The sequence below is a fragment of the Ipomoea triloba genome, chromosome 14 (assembly GCF_003576645.1).
Source record: "Ipomoea triloba cultivar NCNSP0323 chromosome 14, ASM357664v1".
NCBI classification, from domain to species: domain Eukaryota; kingdom Viridiplantae; phylum Streptophyta; class Magnoliopsida; order Solanales; family Convolvulaceae; genus Ipomoea; species Ipomoea triloba.
Window position 1 is genome coordinate 11,474,395 of NC_044929.1, and position 14,007 is coordinate 11,488,401.

At 33.7% G+C, this 14,007-nt stretch overlaps 1 pseudogene; it reads left to right on the forward strand.

Moving 5' to 3' along the window:
- Nucleotides 1-3,734: 3,734 nt before the first annotated feature.
- LOC116003938 lies at nucleotides 3,735-5,080 on the forward strand (annotated as a pseudogene).
- Nucleotides 5,081-14,007: the final 8,927 nt, after the last annotated feature.

Here is a 14,007-nt window from a genome sequence, read left to right on the forward strand (position 1 = left end):
TCATTGAAAAGTATAAACTTTGGCTTCCCCGGTGGTAATGAGTTTGGCATAGCTATCTGCAATCCTCTTTAGACTCTCCTCTTCTACTCCAAGTATGAATCGGAAAAAGAACAGAGAGATTTTTGGAGTGGCCAAAGAGAGAGTGCTTCGATCAGATTCTCAGCCACATCTGTGTACAGACGAAAAGAATACAGAAGGATGAAGAATGGGAAAGTTACAGAGAGATGGAGTGAAGGTGGAAAACTATGGGGTCGTTTAGCGATTTGGAAAAATGAAGAATTTTCCAAAAAAAAAATGGAGAATTAAAGAAGTGGAAAAAGGAAATTTGGAGAGGTTGTTTACTAAATTTTTTCTTCCAACTTCATTCTCCACTCCATTCTTCCAATTCCTATACAAATTTGGAGAGATGGAAATCAATGTTCTCTAAATGGAGGAATGGTTCACGCGGGTGAACAGTAATCTGGATGCATAGTGTGGAAGGTCATGGGATCAATTCTTGCCAGTGGCGTTTATTCTAAACGGATACTTTTTTGTCTTAAAAAGATACTGCGTTTATTCCCACTGCTCCCACTGCAGTTCCCTTTCAACACAACTGTAGTATCAACCATGATTCATGGCCCACAGTATAACGACTGGTTTTCCACCTCCATGTTCCTTTTTTTTTTCTTTCATTTCTTTCTTCTTTGTTGTTGTTGTTATTATTATTATTATTATTATTATTATCTGTTTTCCTTTTTCCTTTTCCTTCTTCTTTATACACAAAGATTTGTTGTTGTTGTTGTTATTATTATTATTATTGTTGTTGTTGTTGTTGTTGTTGTTGTTGTTGTATTTAGAAAAATGAAGAACTGGAGAAATGGAGAAATGGAGAATGGAAAACTGGAGGAATGGAGAAGGAAAACTGGAAAAATGGAAAAATGGAAAATTGGAAATGGAAAAACAGAAAAATGAAATAAACGACCCTATATGTTTTATTGATGTTGTAAAAAGAAAGAACTGTAAAGCATGTATATATACAAGGGTGAAGACCTGTACGTGGTCCTTTTATTCTTGAACATTTGATATTAAAAAGAAAAGATTATCTTTAAATAGAATGATGTTACTTTGCATCTTTTTTTCTTTTTTTTTTTTCACATTTTACTTTTTAAAGTCCAATAATTAGGAGTGAGAATGAAAAAAATAAATTAAAAAAAAAAACATAAAAAAAAAAAAAACAAAGGGAAACGGAAATAGAAAAGAAAAAAAAAAGAAAACAAAATACATAAAGATTATTGACTAATAAAGTTCCAACTTTACTGTAACCATGCTTGATCGATGGCCATCTACAAATTATCTTCATCTTTCCTCATAAGCAATTAAGCATACACTTGGTTTGTAATAAGTTAAGATTTAATATGTGTTTGGTCTATGGATTTACACGTTAAGAATGGGAATCACAATTATAATTATTATTTTTTTATAACTTTTTTAAAACACCCTACAATTATGAGATTTGGATTCGCATGAATTGAGGAAAGAAAAAATGGTGGTACGCAACACTACTCACCTCATATACCGATAGCTTAAAATTTTGCAATCCCTTAACTTCTCCCAAAAGGTTGAATCCCCAACCCCAAGTGCCTCCCATCACCTCGGCCCGACAAAGCATTTAGGATTATGTAAATCACGGTAACTCAATGCCTCATTAAACCGTTAGCTGCTTTTATGTTTCCACGCAAATTAAATCCACTACTTTAAACGCGCCCGTCAATCAAATTCCGACTTTCCTTTATTATTTTCACCCAAAAGTTATAATCATGTGATATGATTATTATTTAATTTTTGTAATATTACTTTCCTTGTGATATAAATCGCACAAGAAAGATTTTGAGCGACATGCTCCACTATGAAGGCATTAGCAAGAATCAACATTCTACTATAAAAATCATGTTGCACTTACTCGACCATCCATTTTGAACTATACAAACTTTCCATTAAGTTATGACTTAGATGTAATTAAAACAAAACCTAATCTAATCTAATGATGTTGAACACCGAATACTTAAATCTTCCAATGGTTTTACAATTTACTTATGTTTTAGATTTTAAGGATGTTTTGTTTAAAACAAAAGCGAATAATGATTTAACTTGTTGATTTATTTCTATTAAATATATATTATGATGAACAATTTGACAAAAAAAGAAATCAGAAAATGATGTCTCATTGGAGCAAAGTTTGCACCAAAATGGCGTTGGTGCCTTCTTTTTGAGTAAGCCTAATAAGCTTAGGGTTGTATATTTTTGGTGTGATGTGATATATGGTGCAAGTTGTGGAGTGTGAGAGATAACAGGAAACAGAAATCAGAAATGGGCCAATGTTGCCCTCCATCACTGCTTCTCTATCACCCTCTTTTGGCAGGGAAAATGTATCATGTATGAGCCAAAGACCTTATGGTTTAGTGGCACTCAATGTTCCGATTTACATTCCCACATGGATGATAAGAGTGGGTCTCACTGGAGGCAACTATTAACTCTTTGTGCTCCAGTAGGTTGAGAAAATAGTTATGAACAAATCCAAGGGTGTGTTTGGTTGGAGGGTTTAGGCATAAGGAATGAGTATGAAAGTGTTTGGTTGATAGGTTTTGTGAATGCTACTATGGGTTTGGAATACCCCATTAATGAGAAAACCCATACCCTTATTAAATAAGGGTTTCATCTCCCTTCGTCCTTTTTTCCCCAACTATTAATAATCATTCCCATTCCACCCAACTACCAACTACCAAACATCATTCCCATTCCACCCAACTACCAAACATGCTAAATTCTTTCACCAAAACCCATTACCAAGTATTTGATACCCATTCCGATTCCCATATGCGAACCAAACGCACCCTAATAGAGTCATTAGTACTCCTAATAGAGTCAGTAGTACTCAAAAAGGATCATGTATGAAAATTAATTTAATTATTTTTGTTTGGAATTTAAACCCAAATTTTGTACGACGGGCTCTTCTTATTAGATCACTTCCTCCATTGGTAGGTCTTTTAAGTGTTTTTGTCAAGTTTTGACATAGGTGGATGAAAATTGGGAGAAGAGAAAAAAAAAGTTGAGATTGTATACTAATTTGGGTTTTTGTAACAACTAGTATTTTCACCCGTGCAATGCATGAAATGGATTTGTTATAATATATTAATAATATTTGAATCTATATATAATTATATAAATTATAACATCAAATATTATATAGTGCAATTGAAGATATGTTTTGGATTGATTATGTTTTCTGATGTTATCCTTGTTTGAACTCGAGCAAATAATTGTTTAATTAATAGCTAATGTGTAGATATACGTATGCGATGCTGGAACTTTAGAGATTTTATTATCATTGTTTTGGATTTTTATAAATTGAGCAAATATGCTCGTTCTCTAATAACCCAGTTATAGGAATCAATTGCTATTCTAATTCATATGTATGGAAGATATATTTTTGTGTAGATATGTAGCAATTTTTTCATCTTGGAGAAAAACATAATATCATCAGTTGTATTTACAAATTATTGAAAATCTCTTTGTAGACAATATTGTTAGTAGCAACACAATCTTGTCCATCCCCGTGTAGAACTAATTAACAATTTCAGGCTATCAGGATGGGTGAGTCGGGAGAAACCATGTACAATTAACTGTGATTAAAAACTGGTTTCTTTCAGCAATAACCCAACGTGAGTTAGTGTTCGACCCTGCTTTTGTTAATAGTCATGGCATATGCAAGCATCAATGGGAATTATGTAGGTAGGAACTTGAAGGGCAATTTCGTATTAGAAAAAGAAAGAGACATTCGAGGGTTAAGAACTTTGGTTCCTTCATGTATCCTATTAACTATTCTTGCTTCAACAATGTGATCTGTCAATCTTGTGATGATGAGTCGCGTACCATTATAAAGACCAAGAGAATGGTCTACCTTCCGCAATAACATAACATGTGCACCGACCTTTAATTAATATCAATAAATGATTAAGAAATTAAATCATACAATCTCGAACTATTTAAGAATTTAGGAGTGTGTACTTCTAATACATTTTCACCGTTTGGTTCTGCCTTACACAAAGAGTTACAACTTAAATATGTCCGTCCTTTTGCAATATTCATGTCGTACATGTACTGATTAATTTGATCAACGAGACCTTCCAGTTGCGACTCATCAAGTGTGTCATATCTTGAACTTGAAATTTTAAAAAATCACTTTTAATGTAATCAAAGCATTGGGTCATAACAATATTGACACTGAAATTTTAATTTTATAATCTACATGTATATATTCTGTGATTTTTTCATAAAATTAGTTTTGATAGTCAAGCTGTAAAACATATTGATATTACCAATCACTAAATTTCAAAATGTTTCAGATTCCCATGTATATATATGTAAAATTCACATCTAAAGTATAAGTTTTTTTTTTGTCAATATTTCATACATATAAAGCAAGTCTCTGACTATTGTGAGAAGTTAGTAACCTTGAGTCTAACATACAACATAAAGCAATGGGTGATAGTGGGTAGTAATTTTAAGGTAAGACCATTCAAGCATATAAGCATGTTTCGATGGTGATGGAACTCTTCAAGTTAGTAAACAAGGATATACTTCTCTTTAAATTACTATGGGACTCGAAGATCTACCACTACTACGATATATCCAACATATGCTTGGTGGAAGTCTTAAAATGCGATCAGGTGCTAAAGCTTATAGTTATCGACTACATAATAAACTTGGTATGATGAAACTAATGAATTGTATTAATGGTCATATTCGACATGAAGCACGACTACTTCAACTACATCGTGTCTGTCAAGTACATTATATCCCTGTAATTCTACCTATTACACTATATGCTCAATCCAATTGGTTTGTATGATTCTTTGATGCTGGTGGTACTATTGGTATCGCTATGAAGCATCAACTACCTCAACTAAGTATTCGAATAACTAAGAAACTTCTACAAGATGTGGAGTCTTATAAGGTAGTATTTGGAGGAAATATCTACTTTGATAGTAGTAAAAATGGTTACTATCACTGGTCTGTACAAAGNTGTAGACAATATTGTTAGTAGCAACACAATCTTGTCCATCCCCGTGTAGAACTAATTAACAATTTCAGGCTATCAGGATGGGTGAGTCGGGAGAAACCATGTACAATTAACTGTGATTAAAAACTGGTTTCTTTCAGCAATAACCCAACGTGAGTTAGTGTTCGACCCTGCTTTTGTTAATAGTCATGGCATATGCAAGCATCAATGGGAATTATGTAGGTAGGAACTTGAAGGGCAATTTCGTATTAGAAAAAGAAAGAGACATTCGAGGGTTAAGAACTTTGGTTCCTTCATGTATCCTATTAACTATTCTTGCTTCAACAATGTGATCTGTCAATCTTGTGATGATGAGTCGCGTACCATTATAAAGACCAAGAGAATGGTCTACCTTCCGCAATAACATAACATGTGCACCGACCTTTAATTAATATCAATAAATGATTAAGAAATTAAATCATACAATCTCGAACTATTTAAGAATTTAGGAGTGTGTACTTCTAATACATTTTCACCGTTTGGTTCTGCCTTACACAAAGAGTTACAACTTAAATATGTCCGTCCTTTTGCAATATTCATGTCGTACATGTACTGATTAATTTGATCAACGAGACCTTCCAGTTGCGACTCATCAAGTGTGTCATATCTTGAACTTGAAATTTTAAAAAATCACTTTTAATGTAATCAAAGCATTGGGTCATAACAATATTGACACTGAAATTTTAATTTTATAATCTACATGTATATATTCTGTGATTTTTTCATAAAATTAGTTTTGATAGTCAAGCTGTAAAACATATTGATATTACCAATCACTAAATTTCAAAATGTTTCAGATTCCCATGTATATATATGTAAAATTCACATCTAAAGTATAAGTTTTTTTTTTGTCAATATTTCATACATATAAAGCAAGTCTCTGACTATTGTGAGAAGTTAGTAACCTTGAGTCTAACATACAACATAAAGCAATGGGTGATAGTGGGTAGTAATTTTAAGGTAAGACCATTCAAGCATATAAGCATGTTTCGATGGTGATGGAACTCTTCAAGTTAGTAAACAAGGATATACTTCTCTTTAAATTACTATGGGACTCGAAGATCTACCACTACTACGATATATCCAACATATGCTTGGTGGAAGTCTTAAAATGCGATCAGGTGCTAAAGCTTATAGTTATCGACTACATAATAAACTTGGTATGATGAAACTAATGAATTGTATTAATGGTCATATTCGACATGAAGCACGACTACTTCAACTACATCGTGTCTGTCAAGTACATTATATCCCTGTAATTCTACCTATTACACTATATGCTCAATCCAATTGGTTTGTATGATTCTTTGATGCTGGTGGTACTATTGGTATCGCTATGAAGCATCAACTACCTCAACTAAGTATTCGAATAACTAAGAAACTTCTACAAGATGTGGAGTCTTATAAGGTAGTATTTGGAGGAAATATCTACTTTGATAGTAGTAAAAATGGTTACTATCACTGGTCTATCTACTTTGATAGTAGTAAAAATGGTTACTATCACTGGTCTGTACAAAGTCGAAAAGATGTGCTTTTTATGCTTTCTGACTCTGTACAAAGTCGAAAAGATGTGCTTTTTATGCTTTCTGACTCTCAATAAAGTACTTGGAGAAGTCATAAATCACGACGATTCTTCCTTATTGAGGAACATTACAGTCTTTACGATCTCAAAGCATTGAAACCTGACAGTATGAACCATAAAGCATGGCTAGCTTTCCTAGACAAATGGAAGAAGTTGATGATATAATGGCTAGCTTTCCTAGACAAATGGAAGAAGTTGATGATATAGTCCACCTTTCTTCTATTCATCTGGAAGAAGTTGATGATATAGTCCACCTTTCTTCTATTCATCAGCTTATATATATTATTAGAAGAGAGAAACATCCTGAAGTTTATATTCTCATTCTGCCGGGATTTGGTATCATAAGTCATATCGTTTCTACTTTTTCGGGAAAACCGGTTTTCGGGTATCTAGGCATGGTTTATGCCATGATCAGTATAGGTGTTCTTGGTTTTCTTGTTTGGGCTCATCATATGTTTACTGTGGGCTTAGACGTTGATACCCGTGCCTACTTCACCGTAGCTACCATAATCATAGCTGTCCCCACAGGAATAAAAATCTTTAGTTAGATCGCTACCATGTGGGGGGGTTCGATACAATAGAAAACACCCATGTTATTTGCTGTAGGGTTCATCTTTTTGTTCACCATAGGAGGACTCACTGGAATAGTTCTGGCAAATTCTGGGCTAGACATTGCTCTACATGATACTTATTATGTGGTTGCACATTTCCATTATGTACTTTCTATAGGAGCCGTTTTTGCTTTATTTGCAGGATTTCACTATTGGGTAGGTAAAATCTTTGGTCGGACATACCCTGAAACTTTACGTCAAATCCATTTTTGGATCACTTTTTTCGGGGTGAATCTTACCTTCTTTCCTATGCATTTGTTAGGGCTTTCGGGTATGCCACGTCGCATTTTAGATTATCCAGATGCTTACGCTGGATGGAATGCCCTTAGCAGTTTTGGCTCTTATATATCCGTAGTTGGGATTTGTCATTTCTTCGTGGTCGTAACAATCACTTCAAGCAGTGGAAAGAACAAAAGATGTGCTCCAAGTCCTTGGGCTGTTGAACAAAATCCAACCACACCGGAATGGATGGTACAAAGTCCTCCACCTTTTCATACTTTTGGAGAACTTCCAGCTATCAAGGAGACGAAAAGCTATGTGAAGTAAAAGAAGAAACGGTCGCCGATTGCTACTAAGAACCTAACAGAACTTTTTTTTTTTCTAAATGAAATAAGGTATGTCTATATTTTATATACCGTCGCCTTAGTGCAAAAAGTATTTGCCTGTGTTCAGTGACTGGCCTTTTCTCGTCGAATGTCCCATGCTTTCCGTTGGTCAACAACCAACCACAACTCTCTCTATATACTTATTTACTACTCCTACNCAAATGGAAGAAGTTGATGATATAGTCCACCTTTCTTCTATTCATCAGCTTATATATATTATTAGAAGAGAGAAACATCCTGAAGTTTATATTCTCATTCTGCCGGGATTTGGTATCATAAGTCATATCGTTTCTACTTTTTCGGGAAAACCGGTTTTCGGGTATCTAGGCATGGTTTATGCCATGATCAGTATAGGTGTTCTTGGTTTTCTTGTTTGGGCTCATCATATGTTTACTGTGGGCTTAGACGTTGATACCCGTGCCTACTTCACCGTAGCTACCATAATCATAGCTGTCCCCACAGGAATAAAAATCTTTAGTTAGATCGCTACCATGTGGGGGGGTTCGATACAATAGAAAACACCCATGTTATTTGCTGTAGGGTTCATCTTTTTGTTCACCATAGGAGGACTCACTGGAATAGTTCTGGCAAATTCTGGGCTAGACATTGCTCTACATGATACTTATTATGTGGTTGCACATTTCCATTATGTACTTTCTATAGGAGCCGTTTTTGCTTTATTTGCAGGATTTCACTATTGGGTAGGTAAAATCTTTGGTCGGACATACCCTGAAACTTTACGTCAAATCCATTTTTGGATCACTTTTTTCGGGGTGAATCTTACCTTCTTTCCTATGCATTTGTTAGGGCTTTCGGGTATGCCACGTCGCATTTTAGATTATCCAGATGCTTACGCTGGATGGAATGCCCTTAGCAGTTTTGGCTCTTATATATCCGTAGTTGGGATTTGTCATTTCTTCGTGGTCGTAACAATCACTTCAAGCAGTGGAAAGAACAAAAGATGTGCTCCAAGTCCTTGGGCTGTTGAACAAAATCCAACCACACCGGAATGGATGGTACAAAGTCCTCCACCTTTTCATACTTTTGGAGAACTTCCAGCTATCAAGGAGACGAAAAGCTATGTGAAGTAAAAGAAGAAACGGTCGCCGATTGCTACTAAGAACCTAACAGAACTTTTTTTTTTTCTAAATGAAATAAGGTATGTCTATATTTTATATACCGTCGCCTTAGTGCAAAAAGTATTTGCCTGTGTTCAGTGACTGGCCTTTTCTCGTCGAATGTCCCATGCTTTCCGTTGGTCAACAACCAACCACAACTCTCTCTATATACTTATTTACTACTCCTAAACCAACCACAACTCTCTCTATATACTTATTTACTACTCCTACAGGCTTGACGGAGTTAAGCTGTCTGGAGGGAATTTCATTTACAGGCTTGACGGAGTTAAGCTGTCTGGAGGGAATTTCATTATCTCAATCAATCCATATGTTTAACAACTTTCGACACATCTTTAACTTTGATGAGAATAGTCTGAACTCAAGTTCTAGTGATAATACAGCTATACACAATAAATTAGCAAAGTTGATGACTAATAAGAGTGCCCAAGATGTTCTGGTTGTGGCCGAAGCTTTACATGGCGAAAGCGACAATATTGGATTTTTAGAGCACCTGTTAGATGATTTTACCAAAAACGGAGTAGGAGGTGAAGCCTATAAGGATGCCATGGATCTAGTAAAGAACGGCGGAAGCCCGCTTGATCAATTTGATATTATCCCATTGATTCCTATGAATATAGGCGACTTGTATTTCTCATTCACAAATCCATCTTTGTTTATGCTGCTAACTCTCAGTTTGGTCCTACTTCTGCTTTATTTTGTTACTAAAAAGGGAGGAGGAAACTCAGTACCAAATGCTTGGCAATCCTTGGTAGAGCTTATTTATGATTTCGTGCCGAACCCGGTAAACGAACAAATAGGTGTTCTTTCCGAAAATGTTAAACAAAAGTTTTCCCCTTGCATCTCGGTCACTTTTACTTTTTCGTTATTACATAATCCCCAGGGTATGATAATTTGCATTGCATTATATATCATAAAGTTAATTATCTGTCGGTTAGTTATTGCAAGATCTTGAGGTACACTTATATTTTGATATTCAATAAGTATAACTATATTAGAAAAAAATTCACATGGGAGTAATGGGATAATCAGTTGAGTGATTGTTGGTTGACCGTAGGGAGTTGATAATCTCTAGACAAATAACTGTTGGAAAAATAGCATAAAATGGCATTTTAGTGGCTATATTATGGTACAAATATATGTGGGGTCCACTTTCAATTTGGGTCGGGTCAAAGTGGATTGGGTTCTTTGTAGTTAGACGAAAAGATTGATATATTGTACGCTCAAAACGCATAATGGGTGAATGAGAAATTGGTTTTCAAAGTTGACCCATTTGAGTTAGAAAAATGGATAGAAAAAACTTTCAAGTAGCTTTTGTCACACATTGGTTTGGGAAGTGGGTTTGCACCACTACTTATACAAGAGTCTATCTAAGACTTATTGAATTGTATAGCATACAGGCTCTCTCTCGCACGTAGGGGGTTGCAAATCAAATCCCAAAATGAACTTGAAAAGGCTTGACTTGTGTGCGTCGACACTTGCAGGCACGAATGTCGTTCAGAAAATTGGTTGGCCTTGCGGGTTGTGCTATGCCAAATTTTTGGGTGGGGATTTTGTCTTTTTTTTTCGTACAATTGTAGTAGGAATTGTATTATCATATTTTACAACATTACGCAAACATTAATAGTATAGGAGTGTTTTGGGCGGCAAGTTAAAATTGAGAATTTTGTTTTTATTAATAGTATAGATTAGTAATTCAAATATAGAAATGTATTACGAATAGGAACATAGGGAAGAATATATATTTTATTAGCATTGTATTACCATATTTTAATGTACAATTGAATTACGAATAAGAATTGTATTATCATATTTTACAATATTACGCCAGCCTTAATAGTATATGATTGTTTTGGGCGGAAAGTTCAAATTGAGGATTTTGTTTTTATTAATAGTATAGATTACGCAAATCTTAATAGTATAGGAGTGTTTTGGGCGAGAAGTTAAAGTAGAAGATATTATTTTTATTAATACTATAGATTGCATTGTAGGGAAATATATGTACTCTATTATTACGATTAGTAATTTTAATTTAGAATTGTATTACGAATAAGAACATAGGTATGGTAAGAATATATTTTTATTAGGAATTGTATGACGAATAGGAAATGTATTACCATATTTTATAATATGACGCAAACATTAACAGTATAGCAGTGTTTTGGACGGAAATTTAAAGTTGAGGATATTGTTTTTTATTAATAGTATAGATTGCATTGCAGGGAAATATATATATGTACTGTATTATTATGATTAGTAATTTTAATTTAGAATTGTATTACAAATATGAGCGTAGATAAGAATATATTTTATTAGNCATGGATCTAGTAAAGAACGGCGGAAGCCCGCTTGATCAATTTGATATTATCCCATTGATTCCTATGAATATAGGCGACTTGTATTTCTCATTCACAAATCCATCTTTGTTTATGCTGCTAACTCTCAGTTTGGTCCTACTTCTGCTTTATTTTGTTACTAAAAAGGGAGGAGGAAACTCAGTACCAAATGCTTGGCAATCCTTGGTAGAGCTTATTTATGATTTCGTGCCGAACCCGGTAAACGAACAAATAGGTGTTCTTTCCGAAAATGTTAAACAAAAGTTTTCCCCTTGCATCTCGGTCACTTTTACTTTTTCGTTATTACATAATCCCCAGGGTATGATAATTTGCATTGCATTATATATCATAAAGTTAATTATCTGTCGGTTAGTTATTGCAAGATCTTGAGGTACACTTATATTTTGATATTCAATAAGTATAACTATATTAGAAAAAAATTCACATGGGAGTAATGGGATAATCAGTTGAGTGATTGTTGGTTGACCGTAGGGAGTTGATAATCTCTAGACAAATAACTGTTGGAAAAATAGCATAAAATGGCATTTTAGTGGCTATATTATGGTACAAATATATGTGGGGTCCACTTTCAATTTGGGTCGGGTCAAAGTGGATTGGGTTCTTTGTAGTTAGACGAAAAGATTGATATATTGTACGCTCAAAACGCATAATGGGTGAATGAGAAATTGGTTTTCAAAGTTGACCCATTTGAGTTAGAAAAATGGATAGAAAAAACTTTCAAGTAGCTTTTGTCACACATTGGTTTGGGAAGTGGGTTTGCACCACTACTTATACAAGAGTCTATCTAAGACTTATTGAATTGTATAGCATACAGGCTCTCTCTCGCACGTAGGGGGTTGCAAATCAAATCCCAAAATGAACTTGAAAAGGCTTGACTTGTGTGCGTCGACACTTGCAGGCACGAATGTCGTTCAGAAAATTGGTTGGCCTTGCGGGTTGTGCTATGCCAAATTTTTGGGTGGGGATTTTGTCTTTTTTTTTCGTACAATTGTAGTAGGAATTGTATTATCATATTTTACAACATTACGCAAACATTAATAGTATAGGAGTGTTTTGGGCGGCAAGTTAAAATTGAGAATTTTGTTTTTATTAATAGTATAGATTAGTAATTCAAATATAGAAATGTATTACGAATAGGAACATAGGGAAGAATATATATTTTATTAGCATTGTATTACCATATTTTAATGTACAATTGAATTACGAATAAGAATTGTATTATCATATTTTACAATATTACGCCAGCCTTAATAGTATATGATTGTTTTGGGCGGAAAGTTCAAATTGAGGATTTTGTTTTTATTAATAGTATAGATTACGCAAATCTTAATAGTATAGGAGTGTTTTGGGCGAGAAGTTAAAGTAGAAGATATTATTTTTATTAATACTATAGATTGCATTGTAGGGAAATATATGTACTCTATTATTACGATTAGTAATTTTAATTTAGAATTGTATTACGAATAAGAACATAGGTATGGTAAGAATATATTTTTATTAGGAATTGTATGACGAATAGGAAATGTATTACCATATTTTATAATATGACGCAAACATTAACAGTATAGCAGTGTTTTGGACGGAAATTTAAAGTTGAGGATATTGTTTTTTATTAATAGTATAGATTGCATTGCAGGGAAATATATATATGTACTGTATTATTATGATTAGTAATTTTAATTTAGAATTGTATTACAAATATGAGCGTAGATAAGAATATATTTTATTAGTAATTGTATTACTATATTTTAATTTACAATTGTATTACGAATAGAAATTGTATTACCATGCCAAGGACCATGTAGTCTAGTGGCATCAAACCCTTCTCTTTATACGGGAGGTGGTGGGTTCGAGCCTCAGTGGAGTCAATATTGACTCTAGTGCTTCAATAGGTTGAGAAAGTAGTTATGAACAGATACTGCATTGTAATACAGTCAGTAGTATTCAAAAAAATAAAGAAATCCTTAACAGGAGTGTTTTAGGCAGGAAAGTTGCACGGAATGGATTTGATATAATATTTTAAGAATATTTGGATCAATATACAATTATATAAATTATAACATCAAATATTATATAGTGAAATTGATTAAATTTGTTGGACTGATTATGTTTTGTGATTCTTACTTGAATTAGAGCAAATAATTGTCCAATTACCTGTGCGATGCACAGATAAATTTTTTATTATATATTTATATAATAAAAAAAAAGATAAAATTATTTAAAAAATGTAATATTGAACATAGATCTGTCAATACGGGCCAACCAGGCCCATACGGCCTGGCCCGTCACGGGTTGACAAAGAACGGGCCGGCCCAAATAAAGAAATCCTTAACAGGAGTGTTTTAGGCAGGAAAATACTAGTATTTTTGCTAATGCGTTGCACGGAATGGATTTGATATAATATTTTAAGAATATTTGGATCGATATACAATTATATAAATTATAACATCAAATATTATATAGTGAAATTGATTAAATTTGTTGGACTGATTATGTTTTGTGATTCTTACTTGAATTAGAGCAAATAATTGTCCAATTACCTGTGCGATGCACAGATAAATTTTTTATTATATATTTATATAATAAAAAAAAAGATAAAATTATTTAAAAAATGTAAT